Source organism: Bacillus rossius, chromosome 11 (genome assembly GCF_032445375.1).
Source record: "Bacillus rossius redtenbacheri isolate Brsri chromosome 11, Brsri_v3, whole genome shotgun sequence".
NCBI classification, from domain to species: Eukaryota; Metazoa; Arthropoda; class Insecta; order Phasmatodea; family Bacillidae; genus Bacillus; species Bacillus rossius.
In genome coordinates this window covers 327,682-351,341 of record NC_086338.1, presented here as the reverse complement: position 1 = coordinate 351,341, position 23,660 = coordinate 327,682, and positions in this window count along the sequence as shown.

Below are 23,660 nucleotides of genomic sequence, written 5' to 3'. Positions count from 1 at the left end.
GTATGTACTTCATAAAAAAATATGTTAACACTTCTTGAATACGTTAATAAAATTAGTTCACTACAGCTAGGTGAGTTCTGGCAGCGTTATTAGTTAAATGATATGAAGAAAATCAATTATAAAAGATTTGTGAAAACTAACAAAAACAGAAAAACCTGCCAAAAGTAAAATTTCACCTACACCAAATTATAATTGAGATGTCTGCCCCTGCCGTGTAGGCTTGACATACTGTTCTGAAAGTGGTCTTTAGACATTAGTTAGTGATTTCAATTTAAAACACAATAAAAAGTACATATTTTATATTTGCCAACAAAATTGCAGTGCCCTAATCAATGCCAATATACGCCACGTGCGAAACAATGTGACGTCGTCTGGCCGACGACCACCCCAGAGCCCGACCTGCACCCGCCAGTATACGCTCCCGCTAACGGAACACACCCCTGGCCATGGCCCACCCGAGTCAGGCGACCCGAACAGCAATCAAAGACAAAGCCGCGGAAACCTGAGTAGACAAGAGAAGAACCGTACCCATTCCTCCTAAAACATTAAATTAGGATTTTAGCGACAATAAAATCTCTTCCAGACACACCCGTTTGGAGTCTAGCGTAATGAGGTCACGCCTGGCGCGAGAGAGGCCGAGCCTCCCTCGGACGCCATGCCAGTTCGGCAGTTCAGTGCAGCTCACGGACCGGGGCGGACCTACGTCCCACGGAGAGGCAACATCCTTTGTCTACATCGAAAGTAACGTCCGGTAAATATAGTCACTAATTAACAGAACCCCTTTTATTACTTAACCTCTCCGTGAGTACCCGGTCCCTTTTTTCGGTCCAGGACCTAATCCGGCCGCATCAATTTAAAGACACCCCGCACCACACTTGGTCAGCGGGGCTGCTCTTCAGTATACGGCACGGGCCGCCTCCCGCAACTTACAGAACTTTATTTAAGGTCACGCGCACGGCGCTGACCACAAACCCGCAAGGGAACTTGGACAAACTTAATTGCGGTGCGTGTTTCACCACAGTGGGCACAACACCCGCGCCGAGACATTTGCATACGGGATTGGCCGTCTCCAATCGTCCACCCCCTTAATTCAGTGTATTTTTGTATCCCGTATTTTGTATTGCTAACTTACGTTACCCGAGTAACGAGTGCCACGTAACTTGTGCGCGCCCCCTTAATTCAGTGTATTTTTGTGTCTCGTACTTTGTATTGCTAACTTACGTTACCCGAGTAACGAGTGCCACGTAATTTGTGCGCGCCCCCTTAATTCAGTGTATTTTTGTGTCCCGTACTTTGTATTGCTAACTTACGTTACCCGAGTAACGAGTGCCACGTAACTTGTGCGCACCCCCTTAATTCAGTGTATTTTGTGTCCCGCCTTTGTGTTACGAAATTACGTTACCCGTGTAACCAGTGAGACGTATGAGACGTAGCAGCGTCCGAGGCCACGTAACGCGGAACACAAACCATACGGCGCCACGGAATAACGAGTAAACCCCCCCCCGGGGACCTCTGTAGAGTGTTGTATTGTGTACGACTCGTTCCTATGAATAAAAGGTACGACACCACCACCTTAACTCCACGCCTCTTATTTAAAATCATCTCACGCAACACCGCCGCCGGCCCTAGTGGGCCACGCAGGGGCACATACATCCACGACCCCCAAACTCACGACTAGAACCGAGCTAGTCTGGCGCCCACCCGGACAATACGTAGCAAGAACCGCCTTTTCCCACTAGGAGCCACACCGGGACTCGAGCCCGAGACCCCGGACGACGGCATTTGGCGCCCGCTGCGTGGGGCAGAAAATAACGTGAAAATTTTTTTTTTCACTTCTGGACATTTTCGAAATAAATTCACCAACAGGCGACAGCGGAGACACGAAACGGCCATTTTGGACACAGGAAGGGTCGAAGGCCAGACAGACCGGCGCGACGAGGCGAGCGGACAAAGGACACTCCAACCACCCCCACCTCCACACGTCATCACGGCGAGGCGAGCAACGGAGCGACGTCACCACCCCCACCCCGCGCGGACCGTTTTCGCCTCCTCTTTGTGCGGCTGTCCGGGCGCTCGCGGCCATCGCCTCACACGCCCATCCGCACCCCCGCCCATGCCGCGGCCATTCTCGGCCTCTGTTTTGTGCGGCTGTCCGGGCACCTGCCTAGCCGGCGAGCGCGACCCCGCGCGCAGACTTGCACAGCGCGCACAGAGCCACGAGTGAAAAACACGACTCGACACAGCTGAACACGCACGATAACAAGAGATGGATGCAGACGAATGCAGTGGGTGTTACCACCTCTACCCGAGATGGTACTTAAACGGCAGGATCGCCGCGGGGTACGAGTGTGGCTATTGTCAAGAGTATCGCACATACGGGATGACGATGTGTGGAAGCCGGTCGTGTCCTGGAGGAAGTAGCATGGGCTACCACTGCGACGAGTGTACCGACCTATGGCATCGTGACTGCACCAACGAGCGTGAAGGTACTTTGAGGCGCGAGTCCTTCACGTTCACGTGCGCGCGATGTACCGCAGGACGAGCCACCCAAGTGCAGTATTCGGGAGCAGCGCTACTAATTCCTCCCCTACGATACGCCGCGACAATTCACGACATCGAGACGCCACTCACGCAGACGCAAGACGTATCACGAACTCACGCCCCGACGACATCCGCACCGTCACGTACAACCGTCCCAACGCCGACACTCACGCAGACGCAAGACGTATCACGAACTCATGCCCCGACGACATCCGCACCGTCACGTACAACCGTCCCGACGCCGACGACCTTCATCATGCCGCCAACAATCCCGCTCCCGTCGCCTCCTGTCCCGGAGCCACCAACCTCGGCATCCCTCGTAGACCTGACGCCTCCCGACCCAAGTCCGGAAACACCGTCACCAGCGAGACCACGCTACATCAACCTGACGCCACTCACGCCGACGCACTACGCCTCACCAAGGACGCCTTCCGTCCCGACGCCGACGCTCGTCACCCTCTCGCCGCCAATCCTGCTCCCTCCGCCTCCGGGCCCAACGCCACCAGCCTCAACACCCCTCGCAGACCTGACGCCACTCAACATGACTGCGACGACGCTTGACCCGCCAAAGCCGACCGAACGACGCACGACGCCGACCGTCCCACCGCAGTCTGCCACGACGACCCGAATCCGCAGCGTGTCGGAGACACCTCACGACGCCGGGATGGCCTCGCCACCGCACCTGACCACTGTCACAGTGCCGCGAAGGACCGTTCCGACGCAACCCGCGTCGTCTACGACACACGCCTCATCCGGGACGCCACCAGACTCGGCACCGACACGTCGCGCCACACCGTCGCCACCGCCTAGCTTCAATTACATGCAGCCGTCGTCACTGCCACATGAGCGCGCGGTCTCAAAAGGGACGCTGGAAAACGGAATGCCCAGGGCCACGACGCCGAGACGCCTGTGCGAGGCCCCGCCACCGGGACTCGCCCCGCGGTGCCCGCCTGGCTTCGAGGCACAGGGGATGGAGCCCACCAAAACGAGACAGACGCGCACGACATCGACGTCGACGCCGTCTTCGGCACCGCCTGAAACATCAAAAACGCTAGAGGCACCACGACGCCGCCCCTCGGCCAGCCTGCCACAGCAGCCACCGAGGCGACGCGCAATCTGCCCTCAAGAGGCGCCACGACGCTGCCCCTCGGCCGGCCTGCCACAGCAGCTGCCGAGGCGACGCGCACTCTGCCCTCAGGAGGCGCCACGACGCCGCCCCTCGGCCGGCCTGCCACAGCAGCTGCCGAGGCGACGCGCACACTGCCCTCAAGAGGCGCCACGACGCCGCCCCTCGGACAGCCTGCCACAGCAGCTGCCGAGGCGACGCGCACACTGCCCTCAAGAGGCGCCACGACGCCGCCCCTCGGACAGCCTGCCACAGCAACTACCGAGGCGACGCGCACTCTGCCCTCAAGAGGCGCCACGACGCCGCCCCTCGGCCGGCCTGCCACAGCAGCTGCCGAGGCGACGCGCGCTCCGCCCTCAAGAGGCGCCACGACGCCACACCGTGACGTCACCGCGGCTACCGGGTCGCCTGAGCTCCCTGCATCTGCCTGACGCAATGCAGGTCGACGCCACGGCACCTGGACGCCCGACCGCCCCCCCACCGCACGTGACCGCCACTCGGCCGATGACACCTGTCATCTGTCTGGCACGACGGGCCGCGAAACGCCCGCATGTCGGCAAGGCTGAGCCGGGCCGTGCCGAGCGCCGCCCGCGCTTGCAGCCCGCCTACCGAGAGCCACCTGACCTTGGTCGCCGCCGCCCCTGCCGGCCGGCACCCTGGCCACCACCGCACCGCCGCTCGCTGCAAGACACCGCAGCCACACTCGGAACCACTGTCACCCCCCGAGAACGAGTCCGGGGAGGTGCTTAGGGCACAACCGCACAACGACCACGCCGACACCACCCACATGATGATGGAACTGGACGACGGGGACGAGGAGGCCTCTACTCCAAACCCGCCCGGCACACCGGAACGGGAGAGGAGGCTGTACCCATCCACGCCGTACCAGACGCTGAGGGCCAACGTCAACAGGCCACCTCGACGAGTCGACCCCCGGATGTTCGGCGTGGGACGACCCGGGACAGGTGCTCGGGCCCTACCAACTGCGGCCACCGCGAGCACCACCCGGGTGGGGCTGTTGCCGGAGCTAGGAGGCGCCACGACGCCGCCCCCGGCACACCTGCCACGACGGCAACCGGGGCGGCACACACACTGGCCCAGTCGGCCACGATCACCAGGTCCAGTGCGCTGACCCTATCAGCTGCTGACCCCACACAGGCGCCACGACGCCGCCCCCGGCACGCCTGCCACGACGGCAACCGGGGCGGCGTGCACGCTGGCCCAGTCGGCCACGATAACCAGGTCCAGTGCGCTGACCCTATCAGCCGCTGACCCCGCCCAGGCGCCGCGACGCCGCCCCCGGCACGCCTGCCACGACGGCAACCGGGGCGGCGCGCACGCTAGCCCAGTCGGCCACAATCACCAGGTCCAGTGCGCTGACCCTATCAGCCGCTGACCCCGCCCAGGCGCCACGACGCCGCCCCCGGCACGCCTGCCACGACGGCAACCGGGGCGGCGCGCACGCTGGCCCAGTCGGCCACGATCACCAGGTCCAGTGCGCTGGTCCTACCAGCCGCTGACCACACACCGGCGCCGCGACGCCGCCCCCGGCACACCTGCCACGACGGCAACCGGGGCGGCGCGCACGCTGGCCCAGTCGGCCACGATCACCAGGTCCAGTGCGCTGGTCCTACCAGCCGCTGACCACACACCGGCGCCGCGACGCCGCCCCCGGCACACCTGCCACGACGGCAACCGGGGCGGCGCGCACGCTGGCCCAGTCGGCCACGATCACCAGGTCCAGTGCGCTGACCCTATCAGCCGCTGACCACACACCGGCACCACGACGCCGCCCCCGGCACGTCTGCCACGACGGCAACCGGGGCGGCGCGCACGTTGGCCCAGTCGGCCACGTTCACCAGGTCCAGTGCGCTGACCCTATCAGCCGCTGACCCCGCACAGGCGCCACGACGCCGCCCCCGGCACGCCTGCCACGACGGCAACCGGGGCGGCGCGCACGTTGGCCCAGTCGGCCTTGATCACCAGGTCCAGTACGCGGAGCCAACCAGCTGCTGAGCCGCGAACCACGCCGGGATGGAGCGGCCGGAGCTAGGGGTGGCCCCATGTTAGCGGGACCATAAGCGGCGCAAGGTCGGGCTTCACAGGGGGGGGGCGTTTGACGTCGTCTGGCCGACGACCACCCCAGAGCCCGACCTGCACCCGCCAGTATACGCTCCCGCTAACGGAACACACCCCTGGCCATGGCCCACCCGAGTCAGGCGACCCGAACAGCAATCAAAGACAAAGCCGCGGAAACCTGAGTAGACAAGAGAAGAACCGTACCCATTCCTCCTAAAACATTAAATTAGGATTTTAGCGACAATAAAATCTCTTCCAGACACACCCGTTTGGAGTCTAGCGTAATGAGGTCACGCCTGGCGCGAGAGAGGCCGAGCCTCCCTCGGACGCCATGCCAGTTCGGCAGTTCAGCGCAGCTCACGGACCGGGGCGGACCTACGTCCCACGGAGAGGCAACATCCTTTGTCTACATCGAAAGTAACGTCCGGTAAATATAGTCACTAATTAACAGAACCCCTTTTATTACTTAACCTCTCCGTGAGTACCCGGTCCCTTTTTTCGGTCCAGGACCTAATCCGGCCGCATCAATTTAAAGACACCCCGCACCACACTTGGTCAGCGGGGCTGCTCTTCAGTATACGGCACGGGCCGCCTCCCGCAACTTACAGAACTTTATTTAAGGTCACGCGCACGGCGCTGACCACAAACCCGCAAGGGAACTTGGACAAACTTAATTGCGGTGCGTGTTTCACCACAGTGGGCACAACACCCGCGCCGAGACATTTGCATACGGGATTGGCCGTCTCCAATCGTCCACCCCCTTAATTCAGTGTATTTTTGTATCCCGTATTTTGTATTGCTAACTTACGTTACCCGAGTAACGAGTGCCACGTAACTTGTGCGCGCCCCCTTAATTCAGTGTATTTTTGTGTCTCGTACTTTGTATTGCTAACTTACGTTACCCGAGTAACGAGTGCCACGTAATTTGTGCGCGCCCCCTTAATTCAGTGTATTTTTGTGTCCCGTACTTTGTATTGCTAACTTACGTTACCCGAGTAACGAGTGCCACGTAACTTGTGCGCACCCCCTTAATTCAGTGTATTTTGTGTCCCGCCTTTGTGTTACGAAATTACGTTACCCGTGTAACCAGTGAGACGTATGAGACGTAGCAGCGTCCGAGGCCACGTAACGCGGAACACAAACCATACGGCGCCACGGAATAACGAGTAAACCCCCCCCCGGGGACCTCTGTAGAGTGTTGTATTGTGTACGACTCGTTCCTATGAATAAAAGGTACGACACCACCACCTTAACTCCACGCCTCTTATTTAAAATCATCTCACGCAACACCGCCGCCGGCCCTAGTGGGCCACGCAGGGGCACATACATCCACGACCCCCAAACTCACGACTAGAACCGAGCTAGTCTGGCGCCCACCCGGACAATACGTAGCAAGAACCGCCTTTTCCCACTAGGAGCCACACCGGGACTCGAGCCCGAGACCCCGGACGACGGCAAATGTCAGACTCACATGTCTTTATTATCTACAGAAGCTTTTTCCTTGCTTTGGGAACCACGCTATTTATTATCTTCCGCATGTTTTCTTTTCTTCAAAGCCTGTTGGGCGTCCATAATGTAAGGCGGATCCCGTATCGGTAGTGAACGTCGGTGGCGTGGATCAACAAGCTCAGGAAGAAGGCATTCTAAATAGAATCTTTGTAGCTTCTCTTGCATCTCATCACACCAAAACATGTCGTCTCTGTATATTATCTCTACTTTAATCCCCAGCGGCGTCCAGACTCCGTAATAACACTTATTTCGTTTGGTAATGTGCAATTGTCCTTGAATTTGAAAGAAATGCTTGTGTTTCTTATTGATGCCTGTAATTTCATTTTGGATTTTGTTAACATTCCAAAATGTCACTTTTCTGGAAAAAATAGCTGCTTCTGGGGTGAGATTTCTTGCTGAAGAAGGACATTTCACCTCAACTATGGCATCGAGGTCTACTAAAGCATCTGGTGTAGCACCTAAGTATGGAATCTCTTCATCTACAAAAAGACCACATTCTTCTATTTTAACATCGAGATATCTTCCAATCTCCAGTAGCGTAACTTTTTCGTGGTCTCTTCCGTATTGCACGGAATCAGAATCTATTTTTCCATAAAGCAGCTGCTTTACAAGATTCTGGAAACTAATTTCAGGTCGTCTGCAACAAACTGTCCCAAAATTTGAAGCAGTTAACAATTTTCTCCTTTCTTCCATCCAAAAACCGCTCTCTCTTTGAAGAATTGTTGCACGTTCCAGTTCTGCAATTTCAGCTTTTGTACGAACCAGAGACTTGAGAAAGTCCTGCTTCTTTTCTTCATACATGGGTTCTGGTAGATCTGGTTTTTGTGCATTAGGTCCATAATGTATGTCGGGTGCGTTATGTGGGTTTTTATACCTATTTCCTCTTCTCACAGGTCTAGTTCTCTCGCGACGTTTCTGGATTGAACGCAGACGACGAGCTTCATAAAGTTTTGTGTACTTCCCAGGACTTTTGTCAGTAAACATCACCTTGTGAAGTAGGTATAGAGGTCGGTGCGTATTGTGAGACACAAGTGCTGCAGTGCAGCGGCCTTGGAAAGAACGCTTTTGAGTGTAATTTATACGTTTTCCACCAATAAATTTAGCAACAAGAGAAAAAAATTGTTCCACAATATTGCTGTTCAAGTTTTTCAACAAACTTCGGCAGTGATCAGTTAGCCCACTAATTAATTTTTGCAAAAGTGCATAGAGCCCTGCTGCCTTCAGTTCTGGCACTTAGTTCACCTCATCATCTTTACTACCGGAACAAAAGTAACCTATTTCTTTGCAGTTAAGGTGTTCACCAAATATGTGACTTGGGGAGTTGATAAGGTCTTTCTTCAGCAGTTGTAACTTTGTCGTATCCGGGAGATTCTGTGATGCTCGGTATATCGAGGCCTTCTGCACTGCTGTTTTCAATTTCAAAATGTTCGCTCCAATTTTTTGGCGTAGTTTCACATTTCCTAGTTTCGCATTTTTCACCAAGTCTCTTAACTTGTTAGTATAATTTCTTAGAATGTGATTTGTACACTCTATTTTTTCCACTGTGAGATCGTCATATGGTCTTGCTTGCAGAATTTTTGAATATACACTTGCATCTCCATCAGCAATAAGAATTCCATATTTTACACCATACATCTCCATGCTAGATGCAAATCCATCGACGATAATATCAGCTTCCATACTGGAAGAGCTACCAGTGAAGTTCTTGTAACAGGTATGTTTTTTAACAGGAACACCTGCGTTTTCTGCTCTCTTGCATAAAGTGCAGTACTTATTCCTCCACCCTAAGAAAATTACTTTTCCAGTTCGATATCCCACAATGGCTGCCTGCAACGAAAAATAAATGGGCACGTGATGTCAATTAACTCATCAACAATAATTAATTTCATTGTGTTAGCATAGCTGTGTATGATTACATGTGACAAAACATGATCAAAATAGTCACCAACATTCAGTTTACAATGGTATGTGTATATGTGATAGGTGTATGAATAACTATGGCTCAATTAAAATTTATCTTAACAATTTTAAAATATAGTAAACATAGGGGGGGTTTTGCCTTATGGAGGAGGTAGCAGTGAACAAGAATTTAGACTTTGGGGCTCGTAGGATGGCGCCATCCCTGAATTATTGTGACGTGATTTGGAACTCTACATTACAACACTACCGATCTTAGGGGGGAGGGGGAGGATGCGGCAGTTCTCCATGAACACCACTCCGGGAATCGAACCCGGATTACCGTGAAAATTGTAGGGTTCCAAATTCAAATAATGCAATTTTTTTCCTTCGTATTAATGCACCTTGAAGGGAAGTTTTGTGCACATTCTTGAATTCTATGCTAACATATGATATATTCTATATATGGTAGGACTAATAATTCAAACTGGGTTTGTGCAGTCGATGTATCTGTAAGCCGCAGAATTAAATTAGCACCTATATATGGTTTTCCTGGTTTATTATACTGTTGTGAATTATACAATTATTTACAGTGTTACCCAAGGGACCTGCTTGCCTCGAGCTTTTTTTTCTAATTAATAGGCATGACAAATACGGAGTGATAAGGGCAGTTATGCTAGTGTAGAATCCTTTATTCGCGGAACACTTTATTAGTGTGCAGTGTTTAAGAAAAACCCAGGTTTTCATGAGCCTTTCGGCAAGTTTTGCAAAACATGAGAGCATGTCCGTCTAATGGTTTCGTATGAAGGCGTTGCAGTAAGTGCTTAGCAAGTGGCTAATAAAATGTAAACTTTACTTTTTTTCTTAAATTGTTGAACATATTTATTTTTAGCGAATTTATCTCTAAATTATTACTTAGGGAACATTGTAAGATTTTAACTAGCCCAGCGGATTTTTGATGGAATTCACTGTAGCGCAATTTTTGCTCCTTACGTTATGAATTAGTTACAAATTATTTTACTAAATACTAATTCTTACAATTTTATGGAACAAAAATATCTGAAACATTTCTTTTTTTTCTTGAATTCACGACATAAAAATGAAATGAAAAACTCACCACGCCAGACAGAGAACTGTAATTGTTCCTAAACGATCGTTTAGGCCAACTGCCGTCTGCGTACACTTTTAGAACAGGTATTCCATTTTTGTCCGTTTCCCCATATTCCACAGCTAATTTCGCTTCTTCTTCAGCAGCACGCTTCATTTCCTCAAGAGCTGTGTTCTCGAAACCATCAAATACTTTATCTTGATTTGTTTCGAATGTTTTCGCTGCCATACTTGGTATATTCATCGCTGATGTTAGTTCGGTTAAGACAGAAAACCCAGATCCTGATGCGACACATCCCGCAACAGCAGCTGCGTTAACACTCATTTTATCTGAATCTTTCGCATCAGTGCTAACACTCGACACCATGTTGCACATACGACATCTGAAGGAGAGAACACTTCGTAGACCACGACGAACCTCCTTAAAAATATACATATCACTGAATTTGCAACTGAATGGCCTATGATCGTCTAACTCTCTGATCGTATTTAAAAGATGATTGATATCAACAATACGTCTACCAGTGATTTGAAGCGCAATTGAGTCTTTAGTAGAACAACCTACTTCGACTACAAAATTTTCATTACTCGGTAAGTTAACTTCAACAGCGGAGCATGGCTGTGGCAAGTCCGTAACATTTTCTAAGTTTAGCAGTGGAAAGCTGATTTCATCAGTGACACATGACATTGGCAAGTTGACTTCACCAGTGGAGCTTGGCAGTGGCAAGTTGGCTTCATGTGTAGAGCATGTTATTGGCAAGTTGACTTGACCAGTGGAACATGGCAATGACATGTTGACATCACGAGTGGAGTATGGCAGTTACAAGTTGACTTCACTTGTGGTGCATGGCTGTGGTAAATCATCTGCTATTGTGATGGTAGCTTCCTTGGATCTGATAAACAAACGAAAAAAGTGATCAAATGCATTCTGTTGAAGCAGTATGATTAGGTATGTTCAGGTGCAGGTGGAGACAGACGAAGGCACTATCCGGGTCATTTACCGAAGGTGCCTGACTCTTACCTATGACACCATATTTTAACCTTTATCTTGGTCTACATTTACCTTCACCTCGAATTACCTTGGCCTTTACCCCGAACACCGCACCTAAAACCAAACTGAAGGATTTTTTGCTCATTTGGGTATGTAGTAAAGATCAAGGTCACATAGTCGTGTATGTATTAATAAAAAGTCACAAAAATGAAATATTGTCAGTCACATTAAAATTGGGGGAAAGACAATATTTCAAAAATGTTACTTGTTATGGGGTCAAAGGGTCAGAGTCTTTTGGCGTAATTTTTCTGTAATGGCGTAGGTGAAGCACCTTTATTTACCCAGTTTACATGAGTAATTTTAGGCAGTCTCGGTTTTTCGCCAAAATGAGCCCCAAATCCTCCATGTTGGTTTTCGGTAAGGTATTAGGGGTCGAGGTCAGGTTCATTCAAAGTCAAGGTTAGAGGCTAGTGTTAAAGATCTGGGTCAAGGTCACACAGGGCCATGTTCCCTTGGTCAGTGACTTGGCAAGTTACTCCACCTGGCTCCACCTGCATTCAAACATGCTAAATGTTACTATAGTGCGACAACAAGGAAAAGAACCTGCGCAGATCTCACTGCCAGCAGACGGTCACATGATGAGCGCGTCACGAAGTGGAGGGGGTTAGTAATGGAGCAGCTGTCTGGCTGATAACACCTTCGCGCTCGACTGTCTCGCAGTCCGTATTACACAAACCGATCTACGTAATGGCTTCTACGTCGGGATTTAAATCACGTATTAAATCTGGCACGCCAGTGCGAGGACAAGCTCGTGAGATTGTTTACAATGTTGCAACACATCTAAGTAAACAAAAACAGTTGTATAAATTGACGTACAATGTCGCTGAAACAACAAGTGCTGCAACAGGTGTCTCAGTATCAACAGACGAATTCTAGCAGAAGGTAAGGCGAAATTAAAGAGCAAAACCAGTTTAGCTTTTTTGACACCGACGGGTAAGAAAACAGATTATAGGTAAATAATCGAAGTAGACGATTTTATATGTGGTGCCGTGCGGAGAAAATTTCAAGTGTTTTATACAGTAAGGAAATCGGTTCCGACATTAAATAAGTTGACTAAGGCTTTGCAAGAAGACAACGTTTTGAACTGTAGCAGGTAATACTTGCAAAAGTTTTTGAATAGGTTAGGGTTTCGCTGGAAAAATTGTCAATCGAAGAGAAAGATTTTGATTGAAAAGCCAGAAATAGTTGCTTGGAGAAGGCGCTATCTTGAACAAATGCGTGAGTTACGTGATGCTGGCAGAACCGTAGTTTATTTTGACGAAACTTACGTTCATGCTACACACAGAGTAAGTTCCTGTTGGCAGTCAGATACGGAAAAAAGGCGTCACAGAATCCATTGGGAAAGGTCCAAGATTAATTATTGTTCGTGCGGGTGGAGAAGAAGGCTTTGTTCCGAATGCTTTACTTATTTTTAAGTCAAAACAAAAATCTGGAGACTACCACGGAAATGTGAATTTTGAAAACTTTTCAATGTGGGTGAAAAGTAAATTACTGCCAAATTTACCTGAAAAATGTGTCGTAGTTCTGGACAACGCCAGTTATCATAATACACAGCTAAACAAAAAACCTACAGCATCATCCTTAAAACAAGACATCCAAAACTGGCTAGCAAAAAACAATATTTCATTCTCTTTAACAATGACCAAAGAGAATCTTCTGCTTTTAGTAAAAAAGTCCGCCAGTAAAGAAACAATTTAAAATAGATGCGTTAATCACGGAGTGTGTCCATGATGTCATTTGCCTGCCTCCATGCCATGCTGATTTGAATCCGATTGAGCTGGTATAGGCAGACATCAAAAACAAAATTCGGAAAGCAATCTCTTCATCGCTAGATAATAAAAGAAAATTGTGTGAGGAATTGTTCAGCAGCTATTCTGTGGACAAATGGAAAGAGTGTTGCAAGCATGTGAAAAATATTGAATTGGACTATGTTAACAGTGACAGGAGAATTGACATTGAAATTGTTAAAATAATAATAATAAATGTCGGATGTTCAAGTGACACGAACACTGCAAGCGATACAGACAGTGAGGAAAGCAGTCTTTGTGATTCGGAATTGGTGAGTATGTTAATTGTGGGCTAGCTTTTTTTCCTTGTCTACGAAGTGGTTATTTTCTATGCTTGTTTCAATGTTTTGAAGCAGTACCTACATTTAAAATGGATTCTAAACCACTTCGGTATAATCTTTGCTTAAATATAATTTTTAACTTCCTATGCAATAAATTAGACTCGGAGAATCTAAGTTTATTCAGCCATGCATTTGAATGAGCCTTTAAATTTATATATATATATTAAAAGTTTTAAATGTTTGTGATTTAAACGACGAGTCGATACATGAATCTTCAATCAAAACACAATCATAAAATTAAACATCAAACCGGGAAAAACAATAACAATAATGCTATGCCATGAGGGACGTAGACTTTAATCTGGAAAACTAATTTAAAATTTCTGAGGTGCAATTTAGTTTCCACTGTGGTCATATGATGAAATGAAATGCATAATTACGCCATTGGTGTTCGTGTAAGACGGGCTCAGGCGTGACGGGTTGGTTTGCCACCTCTCCTTTCCCACCGTGGTAGGGGAAGTCTGTGGATGTGCAGAGAATCTGAGAACGCTCTTTTGTTCGTTGTCGCATTATAAGATTACTTTCTTGTGTAACTAGAAAATTTGACTTGAAATAAATTAATATTGTAGATCAATTCAAACATATCATGTCGGTTTTTAAATAAATTAAATAAAATTATACAGATGCTTTGAATAATAACAGACTATTAGCTTCATTTTGAATACAAATAGTGAACGAACGGTGAGCGATTGTTAGTGTCGCTAGTGGCTAAAGTATTGGAGCTCACGGAGCTGTATTTGATGTTCTGAAACATTGTTAGATAGCGTTATAAAGATAAGTATTAGTAACGGTTGTTCTTAAATTTCATGAAGATCTTCGGGGTATCGAATTGCTTCGAATCTGTAGGTTCCAAGAAGTCTTTGAGCGATAAACTACATAAACTTTCAAGTTATTTTCCACCATTAAGTTTTTTAAATTTACTATATAAAGTACGTCGAAATTTATTTTGAAATAAAGCATAGTCTTAGTAGAAAACCACATATGATACCACAAATTAACGATTAATTGTTAAAGCTGGAATAGTACCTTAGTAGTCATTGCAATTTGTATTCTATTCATCTGTTCATGCGTATTTATAAAATTTTTAGACAAGTGAGATTTTTACAATGTTCTCCAGTATCAGTCGAGGTGAAAATTACGATTATTGTAATGTACTCGCACAAAACAGAACAAGAGTACAAAAAGGCTTTACCACCAAAAGTAGTACACATTAAATAATTGAAGCTATAGCAGTTCGTAAGATTCGTTTGCCGTGCCCAAAAGTTTGAAATACTCCTCACTTACAAATAAGTGTAACTATGTTACACCGCGTACTGATACAAACATTTCGGGACCAATAACATTTTACGATGTAATTATAATATTATATTAAACTGTACTCCTCCCCCGTGTATCCGGCATCCAGTTATCCGGAACTACAGTTATGAGGAAAACATCTGCTGGCCCGTACAACCTCACAACACAATGCCCCCCTCTCCCTTTCCTTTTTCCCTTCTGTCAAACCCGTAATAACCATTCACTTGCCTTTTATGGTAGACGCGGTAGTCAGGTCACACGTCGACCTCGGCCGGCCGTTAGTGCTAGATAGTGAACTGGCAATGCAGTTGTGCCGTATATATATTTAGGACGTTTAGTATTTGTTTATACTGTGTTCAGGGCTTGTAACAGGTTAAAAGCTTTAAAAAAGTGGAAAAAGGGACTTTCTGATTAAAAAAAGTGACTTTTAGTGACTTGAGCAGGTTTAGTATTTTAAAAATATATAATACTCCCTGAAACAAAAAATTGTTAAAAAAAAAAATAGAAAGGAGATCCATCCCAACCACCCCATATCTTTCTTCATTCTATTTTAAATTATTGTTTTTATTTATAACAAATGTAATAGTGAACACAGATAACAAATACAACAGTTCTAGGTTTTACAATTCTAACACAAAGTATAACAAACTATTAACTAAACAATTTATCAAAATTTAGTAAAACAGGCCACTGAAAAGTGTCTTTTGAAAGTATTTGTTTGAGACAATGTTCTACAAAAAATCAAAATAAATTTTTTTTTATTTCCAAAGAATTTTCTACACTTTTAACAGTCTGTCTTCACCTGTCAGCTTCTACTTGCACTTTGGTAACAGAATTTTATTCAGCTAAACGTTTTTTAAGATGCTTCCATTTATTTTCAACCTGGTATGATTGTGAAACCATCAATCTCTTCAATTTTATTGACAGTTTCATGCCAAATCTTGCGATTTGGCTTTTCGGCTGACATAAAATCAGATTCATGGTTTTTGTACTGAAAATATTTGTTGGAGCTAACGTTTCACAAAAAAATCAGAAATTAATTTTGATTTCTTTCTTTCTACAGATTTTTCTACACATTTAACTGTGTGTCTTTGCTTATCAGCTTCTTCTTGCACTTTGGTAACTCCTTCTATCATAGCTTGTGCTAAAGCAGCTTCTTTCAGATTATTGTTCCTTAATGCCTTCTTCGATCTTTCATTAGCTTCAGTTAGCAGTTTTGAAGCATTGTCAAGAGTATCATCTTGTTCTTTTCGCATTTTTACAAGTGCTTCTTCATCTTTGGCGATAGATTTTCTCTTCACATCTAGCTTCTTCCTTTTTTCTTCTTCGGCTATCCTTCTTTCTTCATCATTATGTTTCTTCTTTTCTTCTTCTTCTTCCTGTCTACGTTTTTCTTCCAAGTAAGCATGGTAACTCTTATATGCTACACGTCCCATGTTAAGAAGTTCATTGCTTATGGGAATCAAGTATGGCTTGTTGTCATTGACAAAGTGCTTTTGACAGTCATCAGAGCATTCAATGTTCTTTCTGACATTTTAGCCCTGGCAGGTGTTAGGGCTCTACATGAAGATGAGAAGCTCCTTTCAGCATCTGCATTTCCATGTGACAATGAAAGTGCAGCTTTTACCACTTTTGTCACAGTTGGATTAGGGCTGCCATTGATGTCTCGTTTTTCCATAAACTGTAGCCAGTACAAATCAATACGCTTATTCTGTGACCCCTCCTCATCACGTTCAAGTTGCAGCAATTTCCACTCATCCAACAATACGTCTTTAGACACCTCCCATGGCATTACTCGAGCAACTTCAACAATGCTGTGGCAGCTGTCTGTAGAAACTCTCTCATTTGGATGGAAACAGGCAAAACTCTTGAGCAATGGGGAGGACAGAGAAGACTTATTAATTAGATGTTTGACACTTTCAGTGTAATGCTTTTGAGCTAAGAAACAAAAAAACTGTCCGAACTTTTTCTGTTACAGCCTGCAAAATTTTAGAGATTTCGTCACTAAACACCATTTCAGTCACAGGAAGTAAATGTTCTGAGCTAAGCAAACCCTCGTAGTTTTCAGGTTTAAATGTTCTGAGGGAATCTTGTTTGCATATTCTGCCAAGCAAAGTTCCCACTAGAGAATTCAGACTGTGACTCAACAGGTGTACTAGAGGCTCTTCCTTTTGGGAAAATTCTGTCACCTGGCTAAAAACAGCAGCACTAGAAATTACGAACATGACTTCAGCTTTTACTGCAGGTTTCTTCAGTAGCCTTACAACCTTGGTGTAGCTTGGTTTTGTTACTAAATCAGCTTTCTTTTTTGGGATGAAGTCAAGAAAATATTGTATCACAGCATCCCACTGTTCAAGCAATCTATCAGCTGCTGCTTGCAAAGTGAGCCACCTGCTACAGACATGTTTAATGAAATGATGTGATGGAATTTTCAAACTTGCTTGAACATTGCAGTAACTATCCCAGCGAGCCGGCCAGCCATGGAAAAAAACGTAAATTGCAAAAACAAGATCAGAGACATCATCTCCAAGTTGTTCGAGCCCTTTTAAAAATGCATTATGAACAATGTGGATATTACATGTTCCAACATCTATCAAAGGTTTTCTTCTACACAATAGAAGCTGATTATTTATGAGGCGGGCTACTGCTTTGTTGACATTTGGTCCATCTGAACCAAGCATAAGAAGGTTGGATAATGGAAGAATGGCATTGGTCATGGCATCACATATCTTGTCTGTTAAGATTGTAGCAGTGGCTGTAGTGATGTAAAAAGTTTCTAAGTGCTGGCAAACAATTCGTTTATGCTTCTTTGACCAATATCTAACACCAGTTTTCAATTCCTTTACTCCAGCAGCATTGGTAGTTTCATCGTAATACACAGTGAAAAAAGATCCCTCCATTTCTTGTATCTGAATCTTCTTAAAATATGGTGCCAACGCATCAGTTACGAGGTAGTGAGCTTTGTTGTTACCAAGAGAAAAGTCTTGTGGTACGGAGTCACCAAACATGATTTGAAATGTTTCTCGCAGTCCAATACAGGATGAAAATGAATAATCACTTGCTACACACTTCATACACCATATGAGTTCAGCAGCTGTAGTTCTGTCACGAGAATTGTACAACATAATTGATGAACAAGGTGGAGATGATACAGGAGGTGACAATGTTGGCTTAGAGCACTGTTTGTCAGAAACACTGCAAGAACTAGCTTGGGGCAGAAGATGGAGTTGATTTGAGGCTAACTGTGTTTCAATCGCTTGCTTGTGTTTTACAATACCTGCATGCTGGGTAACTGCTTGAAATCCTTTGTTAATATTAATAGTCTTTTGACAAATCATACAAAACAGTTCAGCATCATTTTCTTTTCGTCTCCATTGTCTCACTTTATAACCTTGACTATCGTCTCTTTCTAGCCATGTTTCATGAAATTTACACTTCCCCATGCTTCACACTAAACTGTAACACAAGAGTAATAAAACAAACATAAATAACAACTTCTCTGTTAAAAAATGCTAAAAAGAGACCGTTCAATTTTTAGCAAATAGCCACAGATATGCACTGTAATAATTAAAAGTACTATGAAAAAAAATAAAATAAAATGGAAACAAACACTTAGAATTAGAATACACATAAAATCCAAAACTTAAAATATCTGAAACTAACACATAAACTAACCCAAAACACTGAAAACAAATCAAAATATTTGAAGATATTACACATAAGAGAAAACATGCAACAGTCAATGGTACTGAAATATTCTGAGATCCTATGATAATCTCCTGCAAGAAAATGCAACAACAAGCTGGGTGAAAACAGCTTGGAGCATGAAATGTGCCCCTCACAATACGTTCATTGGGACATGATTCAGTTTAACACTCGAATGCTAGTAGTTTTATTTAATTTTAATGTAAATATTATCACAATTTATGTACAATGATGATGTTTTTGTGAAAAATAGTGACAAAAAGTGACCAAATTTGAAAAAAGTGACAAAAAGTGACCAACCACAAAAAAAGTTAAAAAAAAATTAAAAAAGTGACTTGTTACAAGCCCTGTGTGTTATATGATGTCAGCAACAATTAACATTAATGTGTGTCCAGATGCAGCAATCCAAAATATGTAATGACCAAAAAGATTCCTTGATAACCGTTTTTAAATCCTCTAAAATCATGTTTTTAATAGACCCGATATATAATTGCTATGCTACGCTTATTTGATAAGTTTCCATTCACATGTGACATGTAATGACCAAAAAGATTCCTTGATAACCGTTTTTAAATCCTCTAAAATCATGTTTTTAATAGACCCGATATATAATTGCTATGCTACGCTTATTTGATAAGTTTCCATTCACATGTGACTTTCAAGAGTAGTATTGCATAAGGCTGTGCGAACGTTCGAAATTTCGAACTCGAGCCGAACTTTAAAATAGTTCGGTTCAAATTCGAGTCAACAAATTTGGGTTCGAGTTCGTTTTTTGTGACAACACTAGAACTTGTTAGTTTCCACATTTTAAAAATAATAGAACCACGATTTTACGTATTCTCACGGCAAGGGTGCCAATATGGCAGTTTGTAGGGGGGGCAGACTATATGATAGTTTGTAAGGGGGGGGCAGACCTTCAAAAATTGACAAAAAGTGTCAAAAATTACTCACAATTTGCCAAAAATCCTCAAAAACCCATACATTTTTTCCTCTTCCTGAAAGCTGGGGGAGGGGGGCCACAGCCCTACCCTGCCCATGGGCATGGGCGCCCTTGGCTCACGGTTACAAGAATGGCATTCGTAAAATCTCTGCCTTTGTAAAATCGGGGCTGGCCCATTTGCTCCCCCCCCCCCCCCCCATTTTATTTCTTTAACTTTTCGAACTAAATATATTTGGTATTACTTGTGTGTATTTTGTCGTAATAAATAAAATATAATTAAATATTAACGACTATTACTGCAACGAGGGGAAAAAAAACCTCCAACGTGTGAACGTGGAATGCGCACTGGCCCGCCCCGCCAGGTCGGCGCCGTGGACTGTCTGCCGCGCGCCATCTCCTGCGCTACATTCCCACGCTGCGACCGGTCTCGGATGCTACAGTCTCTTTCGCAGCAAATATTAAAAAATATCTGCTGTGCGTTACAGCCTGACCATGCGTGGAATGAGGAAATGATGCCGGCTTTCACACTCACTGTTATTGTTCGAGTTCAGTTCGAACTTGAAAATTGCAGGTTCACACAGCCCTAGCTATTGCATATTCCAACAACGCTGAGGACACAGACGACACAGGCCGGGCCAATCGTTTTAAAGATTTTGGAATCAAAACAAACTAATACCATAAATTTAAAAATAAGTTACTTACCTTTTATTTTTCCACCACTCGGACAGTGCTTTGCCTTTTCTTTTCTTCCGCCTAGCAGAAAGAAGCAGGTTTCCTTTGTCTTTATTCTTTTTAAAACGCGTCTTATTGCCACCCATTGCAGCGTTTCCCACCTATTTCAATTTAAAAACGTGGCTTCGTGGTAGCGCGATACAACAAAACAAGTAGTGACGACGTCCGACATGTGCGACATCTGTGATGTGTTACTGCAATGAACCTCTGCGTGCGGAGTGCCCGACATCTGTGTGTGGACGCGTGAACTACGATGTGTAAAAATCGTTCTTCGTCTACCGATTACAAAGGTTACGGCGGAACAGATTTTTCAGCTGGTATTGCTTCTAAATGCATCCTGCTGTTTCTAACTCATGCACACATATGTGTTGTATAATATTATTATTTTGTTTCCCATTTCCAATCAAATTATACTAGCATTCGTCTACTAAACATCGCCGTTTTTAGGAATAATTAGTTAATAAAATAAGACGCATACCGAAATTTCGAGTAATAACATTTTAAGATCCATCCTTACTCTGTAAATAATATTGTACCAAAATCCAATTTATTTCATGGTATTTACAGAATCTGCTCCACCGCAAACGTCGATTTTGCTGCTCGGAACCACATGTATCGCGCACTCTTAATGCAATGCTCAGGCTCAGTATTTTCCCCTCCCAGTGGAAGGAAGCTAACGTAATAGTTTTCCACAAGCCAGGCAAAGATAAAAAACTGCCCCAAAATTACAGACCAATAAGCCTGCTTAGTACTGTGTCAAAAATAGCCGAAAGCATAATATTGCATCGACTAAATTGCCACATACACGAAAATAACTTGCTGCCAAATGAGTAATTCGGCTTTCGCGGTGCTCATTCGACCGTTCACCAGCTAATGCGTCTCACTGAAGAGATTACTAGTGCATTTAACGTACAAGACTATGTTGTCGCGACGTTCCTAGATGTAGAGAAAGCCTTTGATAGAGTGTTTCATGCAGGGCTTCTCTATAAATTATACCAAGCTGATTTCCCTGACTGCTATATCAAGTTAATCACGTCATACCTAGCAAGCAGAACCTTCAGAGTATCAACCGAAGGAGCCACATCAGACCTAAAACCAATCAGAGCAGGAGTGCCACAGAGCAGCATCCTAGGCCCTGTTCTATTCAATGTATACGTACGTGACATGCCACGCCCCGCACATAGACTCGTCAAGTTAGGCTGCTATGCGGACGATACTGTCCTATATAGCAGATCACATAACCTACAGCTGGCCACGACTAGGCTGCAAGTTGCGCTCACTGAAATAGAACAGTGGTGCACAATGTGGCGCATTAAAGTGAACACAACGAAGTCAGAAGCTATTGTGTTCACTCGTAAACACCTCCCGCCAATAGACCGCAGGCCGCAACTGAGTTTGTTCAACGAACACATCCCGCATAAAGATGTGGTTAAATACTTAGGTGTACACATGGACAGGAAATTAACATGGCGCCATCACATAGACACTAAGCGAGCACAGGCTCAGGCTAGACTGTGCTCCTTGTATCCAGTTATGAGTAGACGATGTGGCAGCAGAGTCAAAACCGGCCTACTGCTCTACAAAGCCCTCATACGACCAATAATCACGTATGCATCCCCTTTATGGGCCACTGCAGCAAAGACACACTTAATAAAATTACAGCGAATTCAGAATAGATGCATTCGAATCGCCACAGACGCCCCAGTGTACTGCCCTGTCGAAGCATTGCATCGTGAAACCAGATCGGAAACTTTGCAAGACTTTTACATTCACACAACTCAGACTTTTTACGATAAATGCGTAAATAGTTTGAATCCGCATATTACTTCTCTAGGAAACTATGATCTGGACGTAGATCAGAAGTATAAACGACCGAAATCACTCCTGGCGCACCGGCCGCCGTAGTGGCCTGCGATTGGCTGGAGGCTTCGGCCAATCACAGCGCAGCGCGCGCGCGGCCGAGGCCAGACCCCAACACTGCGGTTGCGGACTGGCGAGAAAATTCTGCCTGTGCTGTAGCACGCAGAGTGACACTCGTATTTCTGGCAGCTCGTCCAATTTAATTTTAAGAATATTATTATTATTAAGTTATAACATTAAGTAATAATCAATAGGATTCTGACCATGTGCCTGACCACGTCTTGCGGCGAAAATGCCCAGGCTAGCAGCATAATGTGTCGGAATTAAGGCCTCCCACAACCCCCAGTACACTCGCCGCGCCGCTCGCTGGATCTAGTCGTGTTTTTGGCCCAGCGGGGCTCTAATGAAACCAGTCGCGTTTAGGCCCAGCGGGCCTCTAATGAAATACACACGTGTCCTGACATTTATTGACCCTTAGATTAAACTAAATATAATTATTCAGTGAGTAGACTCACTCTTGATTAATAGGTGTCTGACCATGTGCCTGACCACGTCCTGCAGTGCAAATAAGCAACATTGGACTAGCCGATGATTGACATGCCCAGGCTGGCAGCACAATGAGTCGGCACACACGACCGCGGCAACTGGGGCAACCTGGGCGTTGCGGCCGTATAATTATATATAATTATTATTTAACTATTCGGCTGGCTGGCAACCTGGCGGGAAACGACTTAAGTCGCCCCCAAAACAACCAGTGCCACCAAAACCAAATGCGGACAAAATGTCCAAGCTCCCGCCCATTTGCATAGTAGCCTTTCTACTCTGTCCAACTCTTCTTCCAGAACCATCCATCTGTTCCTGTAACCAACCTGCTTGTAATTAATGCATTAAATTTTGCATCCCGCATGTCAGTGCCCAGGGTTTTCCCTGTGTCTATGCAGGTTTTACCTGGGCTCAACTTATCTAGTTTTAACTTAGAATAGTTAGTGAGGGGCGTTAGTCATGGCTAAAACTTTGCCATGGCTGGCCAATCCCCTCCTAGCACATGATGCATGCTTCCTCTCCTGCATGGTTCATAACCTGCATGCCTAGAGCGTATAGGCTTCGGCCTGAGACACACTTAGAGTCTTCCCTACACAGACCTCTCCTAAACACACTTAGTAATTAGTTAGGTTAGGAAAAAAAATCCTCATCCTGTCTTACTACCGAACGATGCGATTACAACACACAACCGAGACACAGTTTATACGAAATAAAAATGAGTGAAATGTCTAAGAGGGATCTGAAAAATAGGAAGTTCGAAAATTTTCTCAGGAAAATATTGGAAAATAAGGAAATGTCTCCAACCCAATTCCATTCTGTCACACAAAGAACTGTTTCGTAACACACGAGCATCACTGACACTTCCAGGCCAATTTGCACAAACATAATAGAACTGCAGATCTGGTCCAGCTACTATCATTACATTAATAGAATGGTTACCATGTCTATCCACATAAGCTTGTTCGTCTAATTAAGGGGCATCTATTTTAATTAGTGTTACATCCAATGCACCACAAATGAGTGGCATTCCTGCTATTTCACTGAACTTTTGTACAACTTCATCAACATTTTCTGGCCAGCACACTGTATTTACTAGAAGAGAGTCATTCACAGCAGTGACTACTTTGTTAACCACCCTACTGACAGT